The following is a 10796-nucleotide window of genomic DNA, read 5'->3' as shown; positions in this document are numbered from 1 at the left end:
CGGGTCACGTGGTACAACCACGTGTCCCGGCACTCCTCGCTCGACTCGTTCTCTCTCTCTCTCTAAACAGGAGCGTCGGCGGATCAAAGAGACTGTTGGTCTAGACTTTATATGTCTATGTATTGGCACGAATAGAAGGGGTAGCCCACTGCCGCACTCGATCCATGATGTCAGAAAGGTCGGGTGCTCTGGGGTGCCGAATCTGATTGGTTAACTTTTTTTTACTTGCGCCTGGAAGGACCATGCTTTGTTGGATGATGGGCGCACCGCAGAATATTTTTGCTTCTTGCTTGGATTGTTTTTTGCAATACAAGAGACCTTCAAAAAGAGCAGGAGAGACGATTTTTAACGTTATTATGGGGAAATTTAATTACAATCTTTTAATTTGATATGGATGCCTAATTTAATAAATAGGAAACGCCATTAAAAGTGAGTAAAAAAACGTACGCTGCAGAATGTTTCATTTAAATAAACCCTATTAAAAAACCGTACATAGTAAACTACATGGAAACCTATGTCGACACTCTTATGCGATCCTTTTTTGAATTATTCTCTGAAATTAAGATCTGCGATTGTATGTAAAATATTTGTGAGTTTCCAACTGGGTTTTATATGCATAACTTTATGGAAACATATAAATTGCACAAACAAAGAATACGGAGTGACCAGAATAAAAGTTAGGACTTGTAATCATTTCTATCCTCTTGTTATGTTTCACGACAGAAATCGTTAGGAATAGACGGAATTCGTGAGAAAATGTGAAGAAATCATTAGAACTTGGGTTCGAAAGATAATGCTTTTATTGGGGTTCCATGAATAGAATGCCGTATAACGTAATTTTTTATATTTCCTATGTTATTTATATTATTTATTTGCATTTATCTCTCTCTTTACGTATGTAATGTGTTTAAAATGACTTAAAACAGCAATATAAGAATGAAACAAAACGGGAAAAAAGGTGTTTGTAACTTGTTAATTATTTTTAATTGTCAAAATGTACGAAATAGTATATACCTGACTGACGATATTTGGGTTTCGAGTTGTGTTCCATCACTCTTCTGTGACCAGTTTCTAGCTCGTGTTTTTTTAAAGGGTGAGCTGGAAAATGGTTTCCAGATGTGACCGATCACTCTTCTGTGACGATTCGGCAGTCATACTGAATTTGGCACAACGTAATCGTAAAGTGACGAAAGAACCTATCCTTAAAACTCTGCAACCACCACCTGATAGGTTGTAAAGTAACGTATCTTCAGATATAGTCAGGGTGTTCCGAAAACATTAGAACTTCTGAATATTTGTGACGATTCCTGACGTTTTCTTGATTAAATTATAGAATAGCTGGTACCCCCTTTATTTCCTGTAAAAAAGTTTGTTTCCAAAATCAAACTATTGGAACATGAAATTGAAGTTATTTCGAAGCGATTTGTCAAAAGAAATCATTAAAATTATACTTTATTGCATAATTATAACGTGACAAATATGGGTCTACTAAAAGTTTGAATTTGCCGTGTACTTTTTGATTGTTTTTCTTTCGCATTTTATTCATTCTTGGAAAAAATTATTCGGTTTTACACTAAAAAAAGGAAAATACTCAGACACACGGTAGAAATATTTTTGTGATTCAGTAATCGTTTTTATTTGTTAAGATTGGCGAAATAGTGTATATCTGACTGATAGTATTCAAATTCGTTTCAAATTCTAAAGCACCTCGACCCCTTTTCCAACTTTAAAAAAATTACAAATGAAATTTACCTACAGTACTTATTATTGAATATTGCTCAAGAATCATTAAAGTTGGAAAGGGGGTTGGGCTGCTTTGAAATATCTAACGATATTAAAAATCGTTCCAAAATCTAAAGCACCTCGATCCCTTTTCCAACTTTAAACAAATCACAAATGAAATATGCTTAGAATATATATTACTAAATGTGGGCCAATAATCATTATTTTAGATTCTAGAAAAGTTGGGAAAGGTGTCGGAATGTTTTAAAGCTACATAATAAATTAAAAGAAAAAAAGATGAGAAAATTCGATAATAAAAAGAATCAATGAAACTTTTTCCAAAATTGGAATTTTCCAAAATGGCGTCTTTCAGTCTAAAGGTAGCACTTCAAGTGTGCACAAGTCTTGTTTTTGATGAGCGCATAATTGATTATATTGATGAAAGTAATTCACAAAATGTGTTTCATTTTATAAAAAAAGATCAAAATTTTCTGTACATTCACTATTTTTCCCATCAAGAATGTCTAAAAACACTTTAATTGTAAGTTGAATATGGAAAATTCAAACTTTTGGTAGACCCATATTTGACACGTTATAATAATTCAATAAAGTATTATTTTAATGATTTCTTTTAACAAATCGCTTCGAAATCACTTCAATTTCATGTTGCAATAGTCTCATTTTGGAAAAAAAACATTTACAGGAAATAAAGGGGGGTACCAGCTATTCTATCATTTAACCCGTTTTTTTGTAGGGAGTATAACTTTTCGTAAATGAAATATGTTTAAAAGGCTTAGGTATATATCCGGCATTTCTAAAAACCAAAATAATACTACATACCATCCTACATTACTGTTTTAGATGGTAATTTGAGGCATTAATTCATAAAGATCCTACTATCGGTGAGAAAATTCGAGTCCTCTGGCTTTGACACGGAAAAAGTAAGTGAAGAAAAAATAGTAGCTTAAGGAAAGAGGGATCATTTTAAAGGTGCAAATGTTCTACGTTTATGAGACGAAAAGTAATACCCCGTCGATGAAAACGCACTGAAAAAGCTAAGAAACCGCACTGGTCAGTGCCTACTCAGTGCTGTTTTTTCAGCGCTACCTGTGCCGCTAGTTTTCTATACCTGGGTTCCCCTTCAAGTGTCCATTTAAATTTTTAAAAGGCTATTTCACCCAATAAATGTAGTCTGTGAGGTCTTTGAAAAGGTGTGTTAGTAGTATATACTATTGTGTTAGTGAAAATCGGTGTGCTTATGCCAATGCGACTAGGCTACCAAGTAGACCAGCTGAAAGGGATTAAAAATAAAAAATTTTAATTTGTAAAGTTTTGAAATTATCTACGAGAGGGTTATAAATTCAGAACCTACGGGGTTCGATTATATTAGATATCTAATTTTTTCTTTTGGATGTTTAAAATTGGAGTGCCCTACCGATAGAAATCTCAGAGTATTCTCAGGCGAAATAGCCTGGACGGTTTGAGACAATTTTCAGGTTCGATTTGAATGATTTAGTCTCTGAGATAGTCAGAGAGATTTGGGTCCTTTTCAAGGTCCTTTTCGTGGTCCTTTTAAGAGTGATGCGACGGTAATATAATGTTCCTTTTGTATTCGTCACTTACCGGGCGGGCAGAGGTATTCACAGTAGTTGGTCGTCGCTAACCCGACTCTCTCTTTTTAAATTTCTCTTCAAATTATTAACACGTTTTTTTAATTGATGAATTTTCTCATTATACTTATTTATAATTATATCTTATATACTATCATACAATTTTGTTTTTAAATTAAAAAATGTTGTCTTTTTTGGCGTATCTCATTCGATTTACGAGAAAGGTTGTATTAATTCCAATTTTAAACATTAAAAAAAAGTTAGATATCTGAAATCATCGAAACCCGTAGATTCTGAATTATTATATTTTAGGCTGTTAACTATGAAATTAAAAAATCGATTTCTAAATTTTAATCCGAAAGCTTAACAAAGAACCCTTCAGTGTCGGCTACTCTATTGAGATAACCTCTCTGCTTGTTATTTATGATCGAATTCTTATTTCAATTTCAACCTCTCTGCTTGTTATTTATAATCGTATTTTTATATTAATTTCCAAAAGGGCATTTTAAAGCCTTTCAAATATTTAAACGAGTTACCTGGACCTTTAAATATATCTACCTGAGTGCCTGCGGAGAATTTCTCAGAAGTTTTCAGAGTCTTCAGAAACTATAGCATATACAATAGGAATAAATACAATAGGAACATTATATGACCGTCCCATCACTTCTCAGTGCGGTTTAGGTGCTGCAAATCAGCACAAACAGCCACTGAAAAACGCACTGGCGGCTCAGTGCCGTTCGCCATTGCATTTTTGGTACCACTAATTAAGACATTGGATACAATAGTCGAGATATTCGAGCCTACTTTGTTGGTATATTTAAGTCTTTAAGATTGCGTTTTCGAATATTCAAATTATGCTCTGAAATATAGATTATTATGTGACATGCGGCGGGAATCTGCGGTTTATGCGACATTCAGCAATTAAATAAGAATGAATGGCTAAATATATTCTATTTAAGCTTCATGTCACTTACTGTTGTCATATAGTATGGTATTATTATGTTATTAGGTTCATAAAATAGAAAAAAAAACAGGTCTGAACTTTTATATTCTCATATTTTGTTTATATAATATATCTTTCTCCTTTCTGCATAATATTAATATATTGTTAGCCTTTTACAAGTCAGTCAAGCAAAACTAATATTAAAATATTCAATAATGTACAATGAACAAACAATTGTAAGCGTTTATTTTCAATTACAAAATGATTTGAAAATAAATATAACAAATACTGGAATGAAATATTTAAAACTCTAGTTCTTAAAATTTTATATTGGAAAGTTAGACGCCTTTGAGCACCCCTACATACATATATTTCGTATCTACGTGACTATGTGACATTGTTAAATCAAAGATAGCCACACGCCTCTGCCACTACTCCCGCTTTCCAGAAAAAAATGTGGGTGAAACCGGACCATCTGTTCTCCAAGGGAATTTCTCCTCGCGGGGCTCTTCTGATTGAATCCACTTTTCTGGTAACTTTAAGCAAGAAAAATATAAAAAACGAAAAATTCGAAATCCACGGCTCAAAAATGACTAATAAATAAAATTGATATAGACCGCAAATTAAATGTTTCTATGTAACTATACGATTGCGCTTTCAAATGTTTCTTATCAAAACTTCAAAAAATTGACTTCCCTGATTGGATAGTTCTATATGCCTATCACTGGTAAAACTAACATATGCGTTATTAAAGACCTGTTCTCACCTATTAATCTAATCGGCGAAGTTTAAAAGAGTGGGTTTGGAGGACACTATTGGCCAGTTTGTTTTCAATATCAAGTTTACAAACTCGACGGGTTGCGTACTTCAAAGTTGGTAAAATCATGTTTTTTTAAAGATTGCAATGAAGGCATTAATCTGCGAGGAAACAAAATTTTCGTTAGAAATGAAAGATACGTACGTAAATTAAATATAATCCGCGCTTTCTCTATACATCTATATTAAATGAAAATTTTGACAAAGAACAAATTTATCATTTTTCTATGTACATTTCACTATAATCAATGCACTATAATCAATGCTACTGAACCAAATAGCAGGAAGAGGCTTACGCAGTACTGAGCAAGTCTGAAATACCCCTGCTTTTACCTCCATTTGGTCCTAAGTCCATAAGGTCGCTTATGTGGTATGGCGGAAGAAATTCCTCTTTATATTTGATTAACCCACATATTAAAACTATCTACAATTCGCTTGGCCCAGCTTTGAGATTGATAATTTTTTTGGCTTAGAAATTAATAAAAATTGGCCGAAATCGCCGTTTTACAAGGTTTAACTATTTCTCAAGAATGTCCGCACATCCGTTGAAGTCTTCGAAAAAATATATTTTTCTAGGCTGCTTTTTCAGCGAAACTAGATAAAAAGTTAATAGGGGAACTTAGAAAAAACTCTTAGAATGTAAAATAGAAATATAAATTTGAATACAGAACATGAAAACTATTTTTCGAATTTTGATTAAAAAATTGTTTTTAAGTTTTTGAGTTCAGTATCCACAAATTTCAAACCACTTTTGAAATTGGTACAAAGTTCAAAGAAAACTCTGAATGCGAAAAAATAATAAAAGACTAAAAAATAAAATGCAAAACGCGTTTTTGAATTTTAAATCATAAAACTCTTGTTCAAGTCGTAGAATTTTGTTTTAAAAATGCGAAGTAACACTGAAATTTGAACTAAACGCAAGTGTTTTAGCATATTGTTTACACGCAGGGATACTTTTCAGGCTACTAAACAGTGAAAGCTTGGCACCTCCAAGAGCGCCGATGATCAGGACGATTAGTTTGACAGAATATTGGGAGTACAATCGTCGCAACTCCCTTATCAGGCCTCTATACCTCTCTTTCTTTTCATTCTCCTTGTCCATGGTATTTTTGTCAGTTGGTTTCAAAAATTCGATAACGAACATTGTTCGCTTCACGAAGTCAAGAAGAACGATGTCAGGCCTCGAGTGTGCAACAGAAACAATTGTCGAGAACATAAAGTTCCAGTATATGCGGCACTTCTCATTCTCCACAATTGACTTGATTTCTCTGGGAGCATTTAGAGGAGTGATATTAAAGCTAATGCCATAACAGAGATGGTAATAAAGTACTCTTAGTGCCGCATTGTGCCTGTGGATGTAGGTCGTTCCCACATGAGTTGGACAACTAGATAGTACGTGTACCAAATGGTCGGTGTGCGCATGGCACGTCCTGCAGCTATCATCGGGAATGCCTTGGCTCAAAATATGGCGACGGTATGTTAAGGTGGAAATGACACTGTCTTGACATGCCCAAATGGAACCCTCCGTGCCAGACTTCAATCCGGGTGATTTAAGGATAGCAAAAGTTAGGTCACACGACATTGACTGATCCTCCACATTTCTGTGGAAGATGCCGTGCATCCTCTTATCGAGGAGCTGTTCACGGAAGGTTTTCTCTTGTGCTTTCTTAATCCGGGCTTTCAGGAGTGATTACTTGAGATAGATAAGGTTTGATGCATTTTGCTCACCCCTAATACTGAAGTTAAGTCCGAGTGTTTCAGCAGCCTCCTCCACTGCTTTGTACAGAAACGCTCTTTTGCCCACTTCTTCGTGCTTCCTGACCATTTTAAGAACAGGGTATCTTCAATTTGGGACTCTATGTGCTATGCCCAGAATGATCTTGTTGTGAAGACATTCGAAATTCAATATTCTGCGACCACCTTAACGGCGTCGCGGAACAGAAGACTTTAGATGGATGCTTCTGTTTATGTGCATAACCTTTCATCTTTCGATATCAAGGAATCTGAGCTCGTTTTTCGTCCATGGCACAACTCCAAATGAATAGAGTACTACCGGGACAGCAAGCATGTTCGTTGCAGATACTTTGTTCCTCGCCGACAGTTGGGAAGACCAAATTTGCTGGATGTGGCGTTTGTATCTGCTTTGGAGCTCATCCTTTATAGATGTCACATCCTGAATGCAGCTCTGTGGCACGCCCAGGTATGTATAAGTCTCTCCAGCGCAAAGGCGTCGTATAGCGCTTCTATCGACGAGCTCATGCTCTTCAGGGATGCAATTAAGTCTTCCTCGCTTCAAATGAACCTTAGCGCATTTGTCTAACCCAAATTACATTCCTATTTCCTTAGTATATCGTTCGACAATCCCTAGAGCTAGATGTAGTTGCTCTTTGTTTTTAGCACAGATCTTAAGATCGTCCATGTAAAATACATGAGTGACTTTGTACTTTCGATCTACACGTTTGCCGCAAAAGTACCCGTCGGAATGGCGAAGTGCTAGAAATAGTGCCAATAATGTGAGGCAAAAGAGTCGCCCTGAATGACACCTCTCTGAAAGGTGACCTTTTTTGTTGTCAGTGTTCGGCAGACCCCCACCCTCCCCTAAACGGATCACGTATTTTGTGAATGACCCCCTATGCACCTCACGATTTGCGTATGAACCTTTAAGCTTTCCAAAAGACAGATGATAAGTCTATGGGAGGTCGAATCGAAAGCTTTCCGGTAATCAATCCAGGCCATCGATAGGTCACGGTGGTTGTTGTATATATAGTAGTATATATATACATATACATATATATATATATATATAGTAACCGTTAATTCCAGTTAAGGGGGGGGGGGGGGTTACGCCTACTAAAAGACGCCCATTAACTAGGAAAAATGTTCAAACCTAAACATAAAAAAAATGAATTAAGGTTTTGTTGGGCGCCAGGCGCACATGCGCCAAGCGAAAACTAAAGACACAAGTAACTGGGCGTGGGCCAGGTTTTTGTTTGGACTAGCTTCAGCCCTTTAAATCAGCTGTGGGTAGAGGGGATGGATTAGCGACAATAAAAAATGTAAGGTGTCAGAATACCGTCATCTTACTCGTGAATGAAGTAATGCAAGATGTGATTAAACATAGTAGTATTAGGCGGGCGAAGCCATGCGGGGCAAAATTACATTTTATAAGGGGGAAAAAGGGGAGGGGACAGTCGTTTACATCAAGCGATAGCTCCTGGCCACGTTTGACTGGCAAACAAAAATAGGAAAAGAACAAAAGAAAAATAACCTGGCTATACATTATTACGCCATATTAATACCACTAGTGATTAATAAATATTATGCCGGTTGCAATTTTACAATCAACAGGTCGAAGCCAAATGAACAAAAAAACAGTAACTACGCGGTGCTCAGTCATTCAGCCGATACTCAAAGAATCAGAAAAGCATGGTAAAATATAATACCGCGAAGGAATAATACGAATAATTAATACATTGTTTTTCTTTTAGCCAAACTAACTAACTCGATTCCAAACCTGCCGGTGGTAGTGAAGCTGATCTTACCTAAACTAAATTCTCACACTGATTCTACGTTAAGAAATAAAGTAAAAAAAAACGGAAATTGTTCGAATTCGCGGTAGCGGTACCCCTCTGCGTGGCTGCTGAACCATTGAGAGCTTGGCTTGTACGTTGTCGAGCGCCTCGTCTCGCCTCCTTCTTGAGTGAGTCCCCACCGGTCAGCGCTGATTGGTTGATTCCTTTGCGCTGCGGTGTGGTTGATGCTATGCCCCCGACTAATTTTCTGCCGTACCGCCAAAATGAAAGAAGATCCAGGGGCGGCTCTATTAAAGACTGTAATTAAATACAATGTCTGAGGGTTCATCCGAAGCATTTCCGGTAAATGAGGAAGCTTGCGTCATCTCTGACACGAGAGTTGTCCGCATTTGGCAAAACAACGACAACAAATCGGGGTCACCAGACCTCATTCTAATCCCATCGCGGGAGTCTTGAAGAGGCTGGCTTCGCGGCCAGTGCTGTAGCGTCAAGGGCCCTGTTAGGTGATATGAGGACATCCTCCCACATAAGGATTACTGGTGCAGCCCAAGGTAAAGCTCTAGGCTACTCAGTTCATTCCCTGGCTCTGGAGGCATCCAAGGGTTCCAGCGAGGTTCCGGGAATATTGGAGACAGTAAACGGAAAGGCGGGAACTAGATTCAACACAAGAATCTCAATTATTATCAACGACTTCAATGCAGATCTCAGTCCTCTATGTGCACCCAGAGTTCCAAAATCCCTCGATGTCCAGCCTGGTCTGAAGGCCGAGGCAAGATCATAACAAATCGTTCGACAATCCCTAGATCTAGATGTAGTTGCTCTCTGTCTTTAGTATAGATCTGAATATCGTCCATGTACACACACACACGCGCACACACACACAGGATGTGACATCTATAAAGGATACTCTCCGAAGCAGATACAAACGTATCATCCGGCAGATTTGGTCTTCCGAACTGTCGGCGAGGAACAAAGTATCTGCAACGAACATGCTTGCCGTCTCGGTGGTACTCTATTCATTTGGAGTGGTGCCATGGACGAAAAACGAGCTCAGATCCCTTGATATCGAAAGACGAAAGGTTATGCACATGAACAGAAGCATGCATCTAAAGTCTTCAGTTCCGCGACTCTACATCTCACGCCGTCAAGGTGGTCGGGGAATATTGAATTTCGAATGTCTTCACAATAGGATCATTCTGGGCACAGCACATAGAGTCGCAAATTGAAGATACCCTGTTCTTAAAATGGCCAGGAAGCACGCAGAAGTAGGCAAAGGAGCGTTTCTGTACAAAGCAGCGGAAGAGGCTGCTGAAACACTCGGACTTAACTTCAGTATTAGGGGTGAGAAAAATGAATCAAATCTTATCTATCTCGAGTACTCACTTCTGAAGCCCAGATTAAGAAAGCACAAGAGAAAAACTTCTGTGAAAATCTCCTCGATAAGAGGATGCACGGTATCTTCCACAGAAATGTGAAGGATCAGTTAATGTCTTGTGAGCTAACGTTTGTTTTGCTTAAATCGCCGGGATTGAAGTCTGGTACGGAGGGTTTCATTTTGGCATGCCAAGACGGTGTCATTTCCACCTTAACATACCTTTTCCACATTTTGAGCCAAGACATTCCAGATGATAGCTGCAGGGCGTGCCATGCACACCCCGAGCATTTAGCTCGCATACTATCTAGTTGTCCAACTCACGCGGGAACGACCTAAATTCAAAGGCATAATGCGGCACTAAGCGTGCTTTATTACCATCTCTGTCACTCTTACGGCATTAGCCTTAATATCGCTCCTCTAAGTGCTCCTAAGCAAATCGAGTCAATTGTCGAGAATAGGAAGTGCCACATATACTGGAACTTTATATTCTAGACAATTGTTTCTGTTGCTCACTCGAGGCCTGACATGTTTCTTCTTGACTTCGAGAAGCGAACCATGTTCGTTACCGAATTTTCGGAACCAGCTGACAAAAACATCATAGCCAAGGAGAATGAAAAGAAAGAATGGTATAGAGACTGTTTAATGTTTATGTTTATGACTAATTAATTTTGCCAGATCAGGAATAGACAGAGAAGAATAGTTAGAAATAATTAATAGTTTAAGTTTTATTTAAAGTATAGAATACTTGGCAGACTAAGACCCTTTTTGAGAACCACACAGATCACTCACTCACTCGA

At 37.6% G+C, this 10796-nt stretch overlaps 1 protein-coding gene across 3 annotated transcripts in view; it reads left to right on the top strand.

The window, feature by feature from the left end:
- The first annotated feature begins 183 nt into the window (after positions 1-183).
- LOC117181729 (trafficking protein particle complex subunit 4) overlaps positions 184-10796 on the top strand; it is a 73245-nt gene continuing 62632 nt past the window's right edge. The window contains exons 1-2 of one of the 3 annotated variants that reach the window (XM_033374685.1): positions 184-429; positions 2584-2663. The gene's annotated coding sequence lies outside the window, so the exon portion shown is untranslated. The remainder of the gene's footprint in view (positions 430-2583; positions 2664-10796) is intronic. The other 2 variants (XM_033374682.1, XM_033374684.1) reach the window with 2 other exon arrangements.

The sequence above is a fragment of the Belonocnema kinseyi genome, chromosome 10 (assembly GCF_010883055.1).
Source record: "Belonocnema kinseyi isolate 2016_QV_RU_SX_M_011 chromosome 10, B_treatae_v1, whole genome shotgun sequence".
Taxonomy (NCBI): domain Eukaryota; kingdom Metazoa; phylum Arthropoda; class Insecta; order Hymenoptera; family Cynipidae; genus Belonocnema; species Belonocnema kinseyi.
The sequence above is the reverse complement of the archived record's forward strand: the minus strand, read 5'-3'. Positions and strand labels throughout refer to the sequence as shown.